Source organism: Lycium barbarum, chromosome 7, assembly GCF_019175385.1.
Source record: "Lycium barbarum isolate Lr01 chromosome 7, ASM1917538v2, whole genome shotgun sequence".
Classification (NCBI taxonomy): Eukaryota; Viridiplantae; Streptophyta; class Magnoliopsida; order Solanales; family Solanaceae; genus Lycium; species Lycium barbarum.
In genome coordinates, this window is record NC_083343.1 from 46,801,537 (window position 1) to 46,819,820 (window position 18,284).

The 18,284-nt window shown below is 43.5% G+C and overlaps 1 pseudogene; it reads left to right on the top strand.

Annotated features, from left to right (window-relative positions):
- The window catches only part of LOC132602262 (protein YIP4a-like), a 123,151-nt pseudogene that overhangs the window by 71,911 nt on the left and 32,956 nt on the right, over positions 1-18,284 (top strand).

The following is an 18,284-nucleotide window of genomic DNA, read 5'->3' on the forward strand; positions in this document are numbered from 1 at the left end:
CCATGCATGCAGCCAAAGTTTCTGGTTCGGCTTAGGGTTAAAGACGACCACGAGGGACGGTCCGTAAACTGGAATACGGACCGTAAACCTCCATGGACGACCACTGTTCACCTCAGCACAGATTTTCAATTCATTAAATATGAGGACCAAGACTTGTTTTAATTCATTACAACATTACACCACTTCTCTCTAAAACCTCTCTCTACATTTATTATACAGGTTTTCAAGGATATTTATGGATCAACAACTTAAAACAAGGTGAATCAAGAGTATAAACATCATCAAAGATCATCTAGATCAAGAAATCCAAATGGAGAAAAACTAGGGGTTTGCTCAAAGTGGAGTATTATTAACCAAAGCTTGTTCCTACAACTTCTAAGGTAAGATTCATGATTTTTACATGATGTTTAAGGTATTGAAGAGTTGAAATACATGGATTGTAGAAAATATGGTCAAGTAGGTCATGAATGATGAATAGTGACATTTTGAGGAATAGTTTGAATTGAATCATGAATGTTGTTGTGCTGTGATATGAGTGTATTATAAATGGTACTAAGATCATGAACTAGAAACTTTAGACGAATGGACGAAGTTGGATGTTATGACCATGAATATGGGTGAATTAGAGGCAAATTAAGGAATCTAGATAATGTGGATAATGTGAATGACTAATGGCCATTGTTATGATATTAATGAAGGTATAGACGCTAGCATTGGAAGGAAGCGTGCAAGTGTAGAATAGTCCGACGAAAAGGAATAGACGTAGCGAAAATGATGATGATAGTGATGACGATGATAATAATAACGATGCTAAAGGTGCCTACGGGCTATTATACTTACATGTGCCTATGAAGGGCTATAATGACACCCCGAGCTTATAACGCCGGGTAGGATATATGTATATGAATATGTATAAAGTATGTATACGATTACGAAACGCGCGCACACATCTGCAGATGGTATGGATAACCCTGAAGCCTTGGTAGGGCCAGGTATGAGTAACCTTGAGCCTTGGTTGGCCAAGTATGTATGAAACACTGATCGTAAGAGGTCGGGTATGCTATGTATATGCAATGACTATGAATATAACATGAATATGAATGTGATAAGACTATGTATAATAATACGAATAAGGACATGTATACGAATATGAGCACAAGTATGGTACGAGTACTATTATGGAATACGGATGATGACGTAGGTGTACAAATACGTATGAGAAATGGAAAGTCCTACGAAAGGCAGGTAAGCGCTATGACGATGATATTATTGTCTCCCCCCTCCTATGCTATTTCATATGTTGTTCATGATGCTTATTTATCGATGTTGCTCATGCTTTACATACTCAGTACATTCTTCGTACTGACGTCCTTTTGTTTGTGGACGCTGCGTCATGCCCGCAGGTGCACAGGAAGACAGACTTGATCCATAGCTGCCTATTCAGAGGTTACATAGAGAGCTCCATTTCCTTCGGAGCCATATCTTTTGGGTACTCATTCTTTTGTGTATATAATTATGGGCATAGCGGGGTCCTGTCCCGCTCATGTGATATGTTATACTCTTCTTAGAGGCTCGTAGTCACGTGTATATGGTTAGATATGTCCGGCCTTGTCGGCCTATATTTTGTATGTCATTTTGTTGGGCTCGTCGGCCCCTGTACATTGTTGTGGCACAGAAGCCTATGATGATTAAAGATGTTGTTGTCCAAATGGGACTAGTTGACGAATGAATGGAAATGCATGTATAATTATGTGGCTCACCTAGATGTAAGCATAAGAGTAAGCTAAGAGGGTGCCCCGGTGGGCTAGCACCGGGTGCTCGTCGCGGCCCCGAGTCGGGTCGTGACAAAAGTGGTATCAGAGCAGTTCAGTCCTAGGGTGTGTCTACGAGCCGTGTCTAGTAGAGTCTTGGTTATGGGTGTGTTGCGCGCCACACTTATAAACAAGAAGCTGCGGACATTTTAGGAATGATTGACCTTCTTTCTCTATAAGAATCGTGCGATAGAGCTATGATGTAAGAAATTCTTGTTCCTAAATCGTGTGTTGTGTATTTCAGAGATACCTAAAAAGAAAAAGGCTACAGCAGCCCAAAAGGGCAAGACGGTGGCAGAAAAGCGGGCTGAAAGAGCACCGCCACCGGTAGTAGAGAAAGATGAGTCCCAGAGTGCGGCTCAATCTCAGTCCTCCCAGACATTGCCCTTCTCTGAGGAGCGTGAGGGAGCCTCAGCCCCAGCTCCAGCACCTCCAGCTCCTCCACCAGATGCTTCGGGCCAGGATGTGAAAGAGGCTATTAATTTGTTGACCCAGTTGGTTGCGGCCCAGGCTCAGAGGCAAAGTTCAGGGTATGGTGATAGGGTTGTTAGTGCAAGAGCCCGTGATTTCATTACTTTGAACCCTTCGGAATTCTTTGGGTCAAAACCGGAGGAGGATCCCCAGGATTTTATTGATGGTATGCTAAGGACGCTCCGGTTGATACATGCTTCAGACACCGAGTCGGTAGAGATAGCGTCATATAGATTGAGAGATGTCTCGATCCAGTGTTATACAGTATGGATGGCTTCACGGGGAGCCAATGCACCTCCCCCGGTATGGCAAGAGTTTGTTGATGCTTTTCTCCGTCATTACATGCCTCTAGAAGTTCGGCGAGCAAGGGCCGATAAATTCTTAAACTTGAGGCAAGGAAGCATGAGTGCCCTAGAGTATAGCCTCCGTTTTAACTCCTTGGCCAGGTATGCTTCGGCCATCGTAGCAGAAATGGGCGACAGGGTACACCGACTTGTAAAGGGCCTAGGGCCCCATCTGATGGACAAATGCTTGACTACGTCCCTTCAGGACGGTATGGATATTGCACGCATTTAGGCACATGCTCAGAACTTAGAGCAAAGCCTACAGCAGCGGATAAGTGAACGTGAACAGGATAGGGGACATAGCAAGAGGGCCAGATCTTCGGGCCCAATAAATGAGTCCAGAGGCGGACACATGCAACAGTTCCCTAGACATTCGGGCTACTCTACGACCAGTGCACCTCCACGATTTTCAGGCCAGAGCCTTGATAGATCTACTCATCCCGGGCCGAGTCAGAGTTATTCGGGGTCCCAGTTTAGAGGTGATTCAGGCCAATCAAGGCCACCTATACCGTGATGTTCCCAGTGTGTAAAGTCGCATTGGGGTCAATGCCGATTGGGTTCAGATGGTTGCTATTCATGTGGTCGACCAGGCCATATTATGCGTGATTGCTCCACAGTACATGGTAGAGGTAGGACCCAACCATCAGGGTCGGTAGCCGGATCTTCGGAATCTGTGCGCCCCATGGGGCCAGGTACACATGCGCCAGTCGGCCATGGTAGAGGTAGAGGCAGAGCTCCCAGTACTAGCAGTCCTCAGCACCGTATTTATGCTTTGGCTGGACGCCAAGATCTTGAGTCTTCTCCTGACGTGGTCACAGGTATATTATCGGTATTCTCTCGTGATGTATATGCTTTGATTGATCCGGGCTCCACATTATCATATGTTACTCCATATATTGCGGGTCGATTTATAATTGAGCCGGAGTCTATCAAACCGTTTGAGGTGTCTACACCCGTGGGTGAATCGGTAATAGCTAGCCGAGTATATAGGGATTGTGCGATTGTGATTTGTGATCGTCGTACTATGATTGATTTGCATGAGCTAGAAATGGTAGATTTTGATGTCATTATGGGCATGGATTGGTTGGCTTCTTTTTATGCCAACGTTGATTGCCGGATGAAGGTAGTTCGTTTCCAGTTTCCGGGAGAACCAGTCTTAGAATGGAAAGGGAATGCGGTATCACCAAAAGGTAGATTTATTTCCTATCTAAAGGCAGGGAAGATGATCACGAAAGGGTGCATTTATCATCTAGTACGAGTTCAAGATGTAGAAGCTGATTCGCCGACTCTACAGTCAGTTCCAGTGGTGAACGAATTTCCGGATGTGTTCCCGGAAGAGCTTCCAGTCCTTCCTCCCGAACGGGAGATTGATTTTTCCATTGATGTGTTGCCATGCACCACACCTATATCTATTCCTCCATATAGAATGGCACCCAAAGAATTGAAAGAGTTAAAGGAGAAATTGAAGGACTTGCTTGATAAAGGCTTCATTAGGCCTATTTCATCCCCGTGGGGGGCGCCCATATTGTTCGTCCGAAAGAAAGATGGCTCCCTGAGAATGTGCATTGATTATAGGCAATTGAATAAAGTAACGATTAAGAATAAATATCCTCTCCCAAGGATTGATGACTTGTTTGATCAATTACAAGGCGCCAAATGGTTTTCAAAGATTGATTTGAGGTCCGGGTATCATCAAGTGAGGGTTAGGGAGAAAGATATCCCTAAGACAGCCTTCAGAACGAGATATGGTCATTTTGAATTCCGGGTGATGTCATTTGGGCTAACTAATGCGCCAGCGGTTTTTATGGATTTGATGAATAATGTGTTCAGGTCCTTTCTGGACTTATTTGTAATCGTATTCATTGATGATATTTTGGTGTATTCTAGATCCGCAGCAGAACATGCAGATCATTTGCGTATTGTCCTTGGAGTTCTTCGAACTCGAGAATTGTTTGTAAAGTTTTCCAAATGTGAGTTCTGGTTGAACTCAGTGGCATTTTTAGGGCATATTGTGGTAGCCGATGGTATTCGAGTGGATAGTCAAAAGATTGAGGCCGTGAAAACTTGGCCAAGACCCACAACTCCTACAGAGGTTCGTAGCTTTCTGGGCTTAGCAGGTTATTACAGGAGATTCGTTGAAGGTTTTTCCTCTATTTCTGCACCACTCACAAAGTTGACACAGAAATCAGCCAAGTTTCAATGGACAGATGCTTGCGAACGTAGTTTCCAAGAGTTAAAGGGTCGATTGACTTCTGCCCCAGTTCTGACACTTCCAGAGGGATTGGAAGGATACGTTGTGTATTGCGATGCTTCAGGTGTTGGGCTAGGCTGTTTGTTGATGCAACATGGCAAGGTGATTGCGTATGCTTAAAGGAAATTGCGGAAACATGAGCAGAATTATCCTACCCATGACTTAGAATTGGCCGCGGTGGTCCATGCATTAAAGATATGGAGCCATTACTTATATGGTTTCCACGTGGATATTTACACAGATCATAAGAGTCTTCAATACATCTTCAAGCAGAAAGAGTTGAATTTGCGGCAACGACGATGGCTAGAGTTACTAAAAGACTATGATGTTGAGATCCTGTACCACCTCGGAAAGGTAAATGTTGTGGCCGATCCTCTTAGCCGTAGGTCGATGGGAAGTCTAAGTGATGTACGACCAGAAAAGAAAGATATGGCCCGTGAGCTTCAACAGTTAACTAGCCTAGGAGTCCGAGTAGTGGACTCATGTAGTAGCGGAGCTACTATTCATAATTCAGCAGTTTCATCGCTAGTAGCGGAAGTAAAAGAGCGACAATATGAGGATCCCATGCTAATGCAGTACAGAGATACACTCCCTCAGAAAGAGAAGTCATCGTTTGACATTTCAGGAGACGGAGTTCTCCAATGCCGAGGCAGATTATGTGTCCCTGATGTGGCAGGTTTACGCCACCAGATTTTGAGAGAAGCTCATAATTCCCGTTATTCTGTTCACCCCGGAGCGACGAAGATGTATCATGATCTTAAGTCTATATATTGGCGGAATGGGATGAAGAAAGATATAGCGGACTTTGTAGCTCAGTGTCCTAATTGCCAACAAGTGAAGATTGAACACCAAAAGCCGGGTGGATTGTTGCAAGCTATAGAAATCCCAACTTGGAAGTGGGAAGTGATTAACATGGACTTCATTTCAGGCTTACACCGTTCTCGATGTAAGTATGATTCCATATGGGTGATTGTGGATAGACTCACCAAGTCAGCTCATTTCTTGCCAGTCAGGACGACCTATGAGGCAGAAGATTATGCGAAGCTTTATCTTAAATAGATAGTAAAACTCCATGGCGTTCCGGTATCTATTATCTCTGACAGAGGGATGCAGTTTACAGCTAAGTTTTGGAGGTCTTTCCAAGAGGGTTTAGGGACCCGAGTTAGCCTTAGCAAGACATTTCATCCACAGACCGATGGGCAGGCTGAACGTACTATTCAGACTCTGGAGGATATGTTGCGAGCATGTATGATATACTTTGGAGGAAATTGGGATGATCATTTGCCACTCATTGAATTTGCTTACAATAATAGTTATCATTCCAGCATTCAAATGGCACCATATGAAGCTTTATATGGGCGAAAGTGTAGATCCCCAATTGGGTGGTTTGAAACCGGAGAATCTAAATTGATAGGGCCAGACTTGGTCCAGCAAGCTATAGAGAAAGTCAAGCTTATACAAGATCGTTTGTTAGCAGCCCAAAGTCGTCAGAAGTCCTATGCGGATAATCGTCGAAGAGACTTGGAGTTCATAGTCAAGGATTGGGTATTCTTGAAAGTGTCGCCAATGAAAGGCGTTATGAGATTTGGAAAAAAGGGGAAACTTAGTCCCCGGTATATTGGGCCATACGAAATTGTGCGAAGGATAGGCAAAGTGGCCTATGAGTTAGAACTACCTCCGGAATTAGAGTCAGTCCATCCAGTATTCCATGTCTCGATGCTCCGGAAATGTATTGGAGATCCCACTAGGATCGTCCTAGTAAATGATGTGCAAGTGACAGAGAAATTAACTTACGAAGAGGTACCCATTGCCATACTAGACAGGCAAGTACGGAGGATTAGAAACAAAGAGGTGGCCTCGGTTAAGGTTCTATGGAGAAGCAGTAAACGAGAGGAGATGACATGGGAAGCAGAAAAAAATATGCGATCCAAATACCCACATTTATTTCAGTCCTTGGAAGAAGCCCAAGATGAGACGTCAAGATCATAAGGTATGTATATTTCCTTTTATGCTTTTGGGTCATGTGTGGCCAAAAGTTTTATGTTGTTACGTTGTGGCCCTATGTGGCATCGATATTATGGGTTGTTGTGGCAGGATGGTAGCGCCATATTATAAGGGGAACTCTGGCAAAATTTTTGTAGAATTCCCCGAGACTTTAACATTCGAGGACGAATGTTCCTAAGGGGGAAAGAATATTACACCTCGTAAAATTTCCCGTTGGTACGCAAGTAAATGAACTAGTGATGTGTGCGAGGAGTGCGAGTGTATAATGTTTCATGAGAAATGTGTGTATATGGACGAGAATGATTAGAATGAAAAGTCGAGAAATGTGAAAAGTTGAAAGTTGGCAAAACTGCCCAGTGGTCGTAAAGTGCAAAATACGGACCGTAAAATGGAATACGATCCGTAAACTGGCAGTCGTAAATTGGCATGCAAAAACTTCAACTTTCTGCCAGTCGAGTAAATGGTTAAAAACGACCTGGTAGACGGACCGTAAAGTGATTTACGGCCCGTAAACCATGGTCGTAAATCACCATGCATGCAGCCAAAGGTTCTGGTTCTGCTTAGGGTTAAAGACGACCACGAGGGACGGTCCGTAAACTGGAATACGGACCGTAAACCTCCATGGACGACCACTGTTCACCTCAGCACAGATTTTCAATTCATTAAATATGAGGACCAAGACTTGTTTTAATTCATTACAACATTACACCACTTCTCTCTAAAACCTCTCTCTACATTTATTATACAAGTTTTCAAGGATATTTATGGATCAACAACATAAAACAAGGTGAATCAAGAGTATGAACATCATCAAAGATCATCTAGATCAAGAAATCCAAAGGGAGAAAAACTAGGGGTTTGCTCAAAGTGGAGTATTATTAACCAAAGCTTGTTCCTACAACTTCTACGGTAAGATTCATGATTTTTACATGATGTTTAAGGTATTGAAGAGTTGAAATACATGGATTGTAGAAAATATGGTCAAGTAGGTCATGAATGATGAATAGTGACATTTTGAGGAATAGTTTGAATTGAATCATGAATGTTGTTGTGCTGTGATATAAGTGTATCATAAATGGTACTAAGATCATGAACTAGACACTTTAGACGAATGGACGAAGTTGGATGTTATGACCATGAATATGGGTGAATTAGAGGCAAATTAAGGAATCTAGATAATGTGGATAATGTGAATGACTAATGGCCATTGTTATGATATTAATGAAGGTATAGACGCTAGCATTGGAAGGAAGCGTGCAAGTGTAGAATAGTCCGACGAAAAGGTATGTAAGGCTAACCCTTCTTTCATAAGGCATGGTTCCTTGGCCAAACTCTTAAATCCTCTATATGAGTATGTTGTATTCAAACGATTGACACTCCGAGCTCATAAGCTCACGATCCTCGATATGTACTACGATTGTACTACGCACCCCATATGACGAGTAAGCATAAGAAATAGACGTAGCGAAAATGATGATGATAGTGATGACGATGATAATAATAATGATGCTAAAGGTGCCTACGGGCTATTATACTTACATGTGCCTATGAAGGGCTATAATGACACCCCGAGCTTATAACGCCGGGTAGGATATATGTATATGAATATGTATAAAGTATGTATACGATTACGAAACGCGCGCACACATCTGCAGATGGTACGGATAACCCTGAAGCCTTGGTAGGGCCAGGTATGAGTAACCTTGAGCCTTGGTTGGCCAAGTATGTATGAAACACCGATCGTAAGAGGTCGGGTATGCTATGTAAATGTTATGTATATGCAATGACTATGTATATAATATGAATATGAATGTGATAAGACTATGTATAAGAATACGAATAAGGACATGTATATGAATATGAGCACAAGTATTGTACGAGTACTATTATGGAATACGGATGATGACGTAGGTGTACAAATACGTATGAGAAATGGAAAGTCCTACGAAAGGCAGGTAAGTGCTATGACGATGATATTATTGTCTCCCCCCCTCCTATGATATTTCATATGTTGTTCATGATGCTTATTTATTGATGTTACTCATGCTTTACATACTAAGTACATTCTTCATACTGACGTCCTTTTGTTTGTGGACGCTGCGTCATGCCCGCAGGTGCACAGGGAGACAGACTTGATCCATAGCTGCCTATTCAAAGGTTACATAGAGAGCTCCATTTCCTTCGGAGCCATATCTTTTGGGTACTCATTCTTTTGTGTATATAATTATGGGCATAGCGGGGTCCTATCCCGCTCATGTGATATGTTATACTCTTCTTAGAGGCTCGTAGTCACGTGTATATGGTTAGATATGTCCGGCCTTGTCGGCCTATATTTTTTATGTCATTTTGTTGGCTTCGTCGGCCCCTGTACATTGTTGTGGCACAGATGCCTATGATGATTAAAGATGTTGTTGTCCAAATGGGACTAGTTGACGAATGAATGGAAATGCATGTATAATTATGTGGCTCACCTAGATGTATGCATAAGAGTAAGCTAAGAGGGTGCCCGGGTGGGCTAGCACCGGGTGCTCGTCGCGGCCCTGAGTCGGGTCGTGACATATATAAATACGGATATGAATACGGATACGGATATGGATATTTATATATGTATATATGTATGTACACAAGCACGTACTAGTAATGGAAGGTCCCTATAAAGACAAGTAAGTAATTACGATGATGGCTACTATCTCCTGATTCTCCCATCTTATGCTATTTCTTATGCTTTCTTTTATGCTCCTGTTATGATGTTGATTATGCTTTACATACTCAGTACATTATTCGTACTGACGTCCTTTTGTTTGTGAACGCTGCGTCATGCCCGCAGGTGGACAGGGAGACAGGCTTGACCCGTGGATTCTTATTCAGGGACTACATAGAGGAGCTCCATTTCTCCCGGAGCTACAGCTTTTGGTATTTATTCTTTTGTGTACATACCTATGGGCATGGCGGGGTCCTGTCCCATCTATATGATGTGAGATACTCTTCTTAGAGGCTCGTAGACAGTTGTGTATGGTTAGATGTCCTTAGCCTTGTCGGCTCATATTTTGTATATAATTTTGTAGCCTCGTCAGCTTGTGTATATGGATATGGGCATTGTTATTGATGATGATATAGATGTGTTGTTGCCCAACGAGATTAGCACTATTGATGCATATAAATTATGAGTAAGCCATGTGGCTCACCTATATGTGAATATGAGAGTACGCTAAGAAGTACCCAGGTGGGTTAGCACCGGGTGCCCGTCGTGGCCCTCCGATTGGGTCGTGACAATGGGTTCCTTTCTTCTTTATTGTTTTCCTTGGTCTCACTTTATCATGGTCTGCCTCTGTTAAAAAGGTAACATGAGCCATTTCATTTCCTAATACTCTTACCCCCTATTTGGATGGTGGTTTTCCGTTGTTCATTAATGTATGGTTTTCCATTTGTTCTTAAACTTATGTGGTATATTGTTGTAAACCCGTGGTTCATCCCATGGTCATATAATCATGAAAAGTCACAACTTTTGTAATCACGGATTTGGTGGTTTTTCCGTGGTGACATATTTTATTTCTCCATTACTCCCCACTCTCCACCACCCCCGCACCCCACGCCCACCCTACCACTCACCCTTACCCCACGCTCCACTATCCACCCCACCCCCACCCTCACCCCCATACCCAACTACCCCACTCCTCTGCCACCCACCCCCACCACCCCAACAACTACCCACTACCCCGCACCACCGCGCAACCCCACCCACAACCACTCGCCCCCACCCTACCACCTACGACCCCCACCCACCCGTCCACCACCCACCCCTCCACTACCCCCACCCACTACCTCTCACCACCACCCAACCCTATTCCCACAACTACTCACACTTACCCTACCACCCACTACCCCCACGTTCATCCCACAACCATCCACCTCACACCACCCACCCCTCTACGACCCCCACCCACTACCTACTTATTTTTTAAAGTTTCTATTTTATTCTTTACCTGAGTTTTATTAACATATATAAACTAATTTCTAATTAAGAGTTATTATACAATATCATATAGTCAAACCAAACAATATAAATGTAATTAAACCACAACAAACGATACAGTCTATCCAAACATTGTGTTCATTAATACAGTACAATACAATACAACACCATACTGTACCATACCATATTGTACATTAATGAACCACGGGTAACAACCATCCAAACTGAGGGTTATAGTTGCCTCTCCTTCGAGTTATGTTACTATCTGTTGTTTCTTGTACTTCCATTATCATATTAGTACTTTGTTGTAGCTACTGTCTCCTTTGTCATGGTCTGCCTCTGTTAAGAAGGTAGATTCTCAATTTTATGACCCATCATTTTGTAATTTTCTTTTACTCGAGCTCAGAGTCTTTCGGAAACAACCTCTCTAGACCCAACTTTGTGGGATTACACTGGGTATGTTGGTATTGTTATCATTTCATAATTTTCCATTTTAGTGATCAAACTCTCGGTTGAATCCAATGTACTTGTGTGTTGTGCTATAAGGTACTCAATTGTGTAAATTTTTTGATGCATTTCTCTTTGTGATTGTGATTGTGTACATACATTGTTTTTGTTGTTTTGATGTATAATGTGTGCCCAGACCTCACTTGTGGGATTACACTGGGTATGTTGTTGTTGTTGTTGTTGTTGTATAATGTGTTTAAATCTAATTTAATATGGAGATGGATCCAGAATTTAAAGTTTATGGGTTCTGATCTCTTTCAAATTTAAAAAAAAAAAAAAAAAAAACAAAACAAAAAGCCTGATTATACATGCCCAAGGGGAATTGAACCCTCACCAAGGAGGGGAGCAAAATTTTAATTGGTTCCATTACTGCCAATTAAAAGGAGTATTAGTTCTTATTTAGTTGACGAATAGGCTTTTCTCCTTTATTTATTTGCAGTACAGTTTTCTTGTACTTCGGTTGAGCATTTTTGTAGAAACATTCCATTAAAGTTGTTTAAAGTAAAATGGAAGCCTTATTAAATTTGCACAGACAAGTAGGTAAATGTATTTTATTTCCTTCTTGTGAAAGAAAAATAGAGGAGGATCACTGGCAGATATTTTTTCCATTTGCATTACTATCTTCCGATTCTCAATATTTTTTTGTACTTATTTTCGGTTGCCTATTTTGTTTCCGTCTTTGTTGTTTTTACTTTGGTGTTCTTCAAGTATGTGTTGTGTAGTCTAGAATCAAATTTAAGTGCTGTGAATTTCTTTACGAGGCTTTGTGCAAGTAAAAGCATGATATTTGGCTTTTTCATGTGTATTGGATGTGCTCTAGATTTTTTTTTTTTTTTGGTGACCTGCATTCTTTTAGTTTTGATGTATAATGTATGCAATTTACTCACCAAGGAGGTACCTTTAGATTCAAATGAGATCAAGTCTTGGAGGGATGAAATATAATGCTTTGAACATTACAATTGCCAGAAGAACAAAAGGAAAAGTGTCATCCATTTGCAAAAATCTTGATAAAAACCTTGCATTGATCAAAATGGTCAGTCAATAACTTCGATACCATAAAACAAAAGAGTTGTGTGTATACGGTAAAAATGAGACATATGCTAGACCGGTGAGACCAGAGATCAAGGGAAGAAAGAAACAAGCACGAGCATGAAGACTTTCTTTCGGACCGGAGAAGTGCTTGATTCGAAGAAAGCGAAGGAAATCGTTTGGTCCGGCTTCTCCACAGCTGAGTTGATCGTGGCCGTTGGTCCGGTTGATCGTGGCTGTTGGCCCGGTTAATCGTGGCATTGGTCCGGGTAATCCGTTACACAATTGTCACGCGTCAAGACCATTCTGCCATATTGTACTGCCTATCGTACGGGTGTCAGAATGTACGACCTAACCTTATCCTTTTAGGGTTTTTCTTTATTCAAAAGGGCTTTATGTTGTATGAGGCTCATAAGGCAAAACTATAAATAGGGGGCATTACCCTACTTTCAAGGATTGGCTTTTTCAGATCTAGAACATTGTAATAGCAAAATATATAAAATCTCTCCTTCTCATTCTCTGATATTGGTCCGGATTTGTGTCTTCTTCTTTAGCTTTATCTAACCAAACAATATTCATATATTATTTAGTACATATATTTAGTGTAAATCACCGATCACTATTCGCTTGCTCACAGCAGATCCATATATAACTTCTTCCAACCAAATATATTAACGCTCAACCACATATCCTATACCTCACTCATAAATTTAATTGATTACCTAAATTCGGGATAAACAGTTTGGCGCCCACCGTGTGGCTAGGATAATAGTGGTTTTGATCTTGGTTTCTATCCCTTACCCGTCAGAATCGAAAAAATATTTTGTTCGTCTCTGTGAAAACGGACCAAATGGCAAACAGTGGACAATCTGGTCACGTCAACAACAACGAGATTGTGGCCAAAAATGAAGGCAGTGGGCCACGAGGATTACCGGCAAATCCCGGCGACCCAAACCCCGTTAATTCGAGAGAGGGCTTCAACCGGCAAAACACCGTGAATCAGGAGAATGCCGCCCCGCCGGCCACCGATCCTTTAAATACTCATAATTCAATTACTTTGTCCCGGACACAAGGCCAGAAAGTGCCGAATATCCTGGATGATAATATTGACTTACGTTTGATTTTTGAAATTTTGCAGGAACAGAGGGAAGCTATTGCCGAACAAGGAGTCGCAATAGCCCAGTTGCAAAGCAAAAATGATAAAACAACCCCGGAGAGGACGAAAGTTGTTGCTGAACCTAGAAGGGAAGAGACGCGGATGGCCGAGAATAATGGGTCCGGAGCTGGTTCGTCCACCGAAGTCCTGAGAATGCTCGAAACATTGGCGAAGCGGGTAGACTAGACTGAGAAGAGGGTGGAAACATACAACTCTCGGGTGGACCAAATACAGGGGGCTCCGCCTATTCTGAAAGGACCGGATTCGAAGAGGTACATCCAGAGGCCTTTTCCTCCGAGTGCGGCTCCGACGTTGATCTCGAAGAGGTTTAAAATGCCGGATAACCATAAATATGACGGCACAACGGACCCTCAGGAACACGTGACTTCATGCACGTGTGCCATAAAAGGCAATGATGTTGAAAAGGATTAAATTGAATCCGTGTTGCTGAAAAAGTTTAGGGAAACTCTGTCAAAGGGAGCGTTAACTTGGTACGACCATCTGCCCGAGTATTCAATCACTTCTTTCAAAATGCTCGCCGATGCGTTCATAAAAGTTCATGCCGGAGCCAAAAAGGTGCAGGCTCGTAAGGCGGATATTTTCCGTTTAGCGCAAAGGGATAATGTGTTATTGCACGAATTTATCAATCAGTTCAAAAGGGAACGAATGGAGCTCCCTCTAGTTCCGGAGGGAATGGGCTGCACAAGCTTTCACCAAAGGGCTCAATCCTCAGAGCTTGACGGCCTCATTAAAACTAAAGGAAAACTTGCTGGAATACGAGGCTATGACCTGGGCGGATGTCCATAGCAGATATGAGTTGAAGATTCGGGTAGAGGATGACCAACTCGAGCTTCCCCCAGGTCCTGTGAATATGAATAAAAGCTCAGAGAGATCCCGAAAAAATTACGAGCCGGAGTCCAGACCATCGAGGGAAAGGTATCGGCCATACTCTCATTCAGAAAAGCCAAGCTTCAGGTTGGAAAAAATCAAGGGTTGGCCCGAGTCAATTCTCCGGTCGGGGTGATAGACGGGCCGAGCGCCCGTCGAACAGTCGAGGTCTCTCATTCAGGAGCGATACCGGAAGCTCGACCAGCAATAAAGACTTGCCGAGGATAACGGAGTACAACTTCAAAGTCAACACTTCGGACCTCGTCTCAGCTCTTGGCCGTATCACAGACGCGAGATGGCCGAGACACTAAGGTCAGACCCGGGCCAACGGGACCCGAGAGTGATGTGTGAATATCATGGAACCCACGGACACAGAATCGAGGAATACCACCAGCTAAGAGAGGAGGTGGCTCGGTTACTGAAGAATGGCCACCTCCGGGAACTGCTAAGTGAACGAGCTAAGGGCCACTACAAGGAAAGGGAATCTCATAAACGGGCCGAACCAGTAGAGCCTCAGCATATAATCAACATGATAATTGGGGGTACCGATACCCCTAGAGGGCCGGTGATGAAACGGACGAAGGTTTCTAATGTGCGTGAGAAGCGCAGCCGGGATTACTTACCCGAGGGTTCCATCTCTTTCAGCAACGGGGATGCAGAAGGCATCATTCAACCGCACAATGATGCATTCGTAATCTCTATACTTATCTTTAAATCACAAGTTAAACATATTTTGATTGACCCAGGTAGCTCGGCCAACATCATCCGGTGGAGAGTGGTCGAACAGCTAAGGCTACTCGATCAGATCGTACCGGTAGCCCGGGTGCTCAGCGAGTTAACATGGCGAGCGAAACCACGAAGGAGGAGATCTCTTTGCTGGTCAACATTGATGGCACTATCCAGCAAATGGTGTTCTATGTAATCGAAGGATATGAAGTATAATGCATTGCTGGGTAGACCTTGCATACATAGCATGAGGGCAGTGCCGTCGACATTACATCAGCAGCTGAAATTCCCGACCCCGGAGGCGATAAAAACCATCCGAGGTTAACAGCCCGCAGCAAGGGAGATGTTTGCGGTCGTGGAAGCGACACCTCAGCCTAAAAAATCTGATCAAAAGGAAGAAGATTCAACCGGGGGCAAGGACACCAAATAGCAACTAAAGCACACGGGGTTGGATCCGGGATATGAAGAGGATGATTTCGGTGTACCCAGATCTTTCGTCTTGCCGGATGACTCGGATGCAACCAAGTCAATAGTAGGTGAATTGGAGCAAATCACCCTGTTCAAATATCTACCGGACAGAAAGGTATACCTGGGCACAAGGTTAACCTCGGAGCTCAGGAACAAGTTAATTAAATTTCTTCGAGCTAATGTTGAGTGCTTCGCATGGTCCCATATAGATATGACAGGTGTGCCATCGGAAGTGACAACTCATAAGCTCAGCTTAGACGGGAGGTTTCCCCCGGTGAAGCAGAAGAGAAGGCCCATGGCAGAGGCGAAACACGCCTTCGTAAAGGATGAGGTAACGAAGCTTTTACAAATAGGCTCTATCCAGGAGGTAAAGTACCCGGATTGGTTATCTAACGTAGTAGTGGTGCTGAAAAAAGGTATTAAATTTTGAATGTGCATTGATTATAAGGATCTAAACAAAGCATGTCCGAAGGATTCATTTTCGTTGCCTCACATCGATAGAATGATCGATGCGACGGCCGGGCATAAGATGTGAAGTTTTCTCGATGCTTACTCCCGGTATAACCAAATCCGGATGCACCCGGAGGATCAAGAGAAAACATCCTTTATTACCTGGTATGGGACTTACTGTAACAACTTCATGTCTTTTGGATTAAAAAATGCCGAAGCGACTTACCAATGCCTAGCTAATGAAATGTTCGAAGAACAAATAGGGAAAACAATAGTAGTTTATATTGACGACATGGTGGTCAAGTCCCTGGAAACAGAGGACCATTTAAAGCATTTGCAGGAAACCTTCGTTGTACTCCGCAAGTACAACATGAAGCCTAACTCGGAAAAATGTGCCTTCGGTGTCCAGTCTGGTAAATTTTTGGGTTTCATGGTGTCAAACCGGGGAAATCAACCCGGATAAAATCAAATCCATCGAGGATATTGAGGTGGTGAATAACGTCAAAGGAGTGCAGAGGCTCACCGGAAGGATAGCAGCGCTGAGTCGTTTCATATCGAGGTCCTCGGATAAGTGTCACCGCTTTTTCTCCTTACTAAGGAAGAAGAACGACTTCGTTTGGACACCGGAGTGTCAAAGAGCTTTGCAAGAATTAAAAATGTACTTGTCCAGCCTGCCGCTACTGCACACACCAAAAGCGGACGAGCAGCTTTTTCTCTACCTTGCTGTCTCCGAGGTAGCGGTAAGTGGTGTTTTGGTCTGAGAAGAATCAGGTACGCAATTCCCTATATACTATGTGAGCAGAACTTTAGGGGATGCGGAGACCCATTATCCCCACTTGCAAAAGTTGGCATTGGCATTGGTAAGTGCTTCTAGAAAGCTCAAGTCTTACTTTCAATGCCATACGATATGTGTAGTGACTACTTACCCCCTAATGAACATCATGCATAAACCGGAATTATCGGGTAGACTAACTAAATAAGCCATAGACATTAGCGGATATGATATTGAATCCAAGCCTCGGACGGCCATCAAGTCCCAGATCTGGGCCGATTTTGTGGCGGACTTCACCCTGGCTATTGTCTCCGAGGTTGAGAAAGAACTTCTGCTAACCTCGGGGAAAGCTTCGGGTATTTGGTCGCTACACACGGACGGATCCTCGAACCTCAAAGGTTCCGGGCTAGGAATCATCCTTAGAATCGCCGCCGGGGATGCCGTTCGACAATACATTAGAACTGTTAAATTGACTAATAATGAAGCCGAGTATGAGGCTATGATTGCAGGTTTGGAATTAGCTCGGAGTATGGGGGCCGAAATAATTAAGGCAAAGTGTTATTCTCTCTTTGTCGTTAACCAGGTGAATGGCATCTTCGAGGTCAAGGACGAACGGATGCAAAGGTATCTGGAAAAAATCCAAGTGATACTACACTGGTTTAAAGAATGGACCATGCAGCATGTACCGAGGGAGCAGAACAGCGAAGCCGATGCATTGGCCAATTTGGGATCTTCAGTCGAAGGGGAAGAAATCAACTCCGGGACTACGGTGCACTTGATGAATTCAGCGATAGAAAATAGACATGCTGAAATAAACATAATGGGTTTAACTTGGGATTGGCGCAATAAGTACGTCGACTACTTGCGAGATGGAAAGCTCCCGAGTGACCCAAAAGAATGACGGTCACTAAGGACAAAAGTTGCGCATTTCTGCTTGGTAGACGACCAATTGTATCGACGGTCATTCTTCGGACCCCTGGCCAAGTGTTTGGGTCCCGGAGAAACGGAGTATGTGATGAGAGAAGTGCACGAGGGGACCTGCGGCAAGCACTCCGGTGCTGAAGCCCTGGTCTGAAAAATTGTCAGAGCCGGTTACTACTGGAACCAGATGGAGGAAGATTCGAAGAATTTTGTTCGGAAATGTGACGGGTGTCAAAGACATGCCCCGATAATTTATCAGCCCGGGGAGTTGCTGCATTCGGTGGTGTCATCTTAGCCCTTCATGAAGTGGGGAATGGACATTGTTGGTCCATTGCCATGGGCACCAGGTAAAGCCTGTTTTATTTTGTTTATGACTGACTATTTCTCCAAATGGGTTGAAGCGCAGGCCTTCGAAAAAATTAGAGAGAAGGAAGTCATTGACTTCATATGGGACCACATTATTTATCGTTTTGGCATCCCGACCGGGATAACTTGTGATAATGGTCCTCAGTT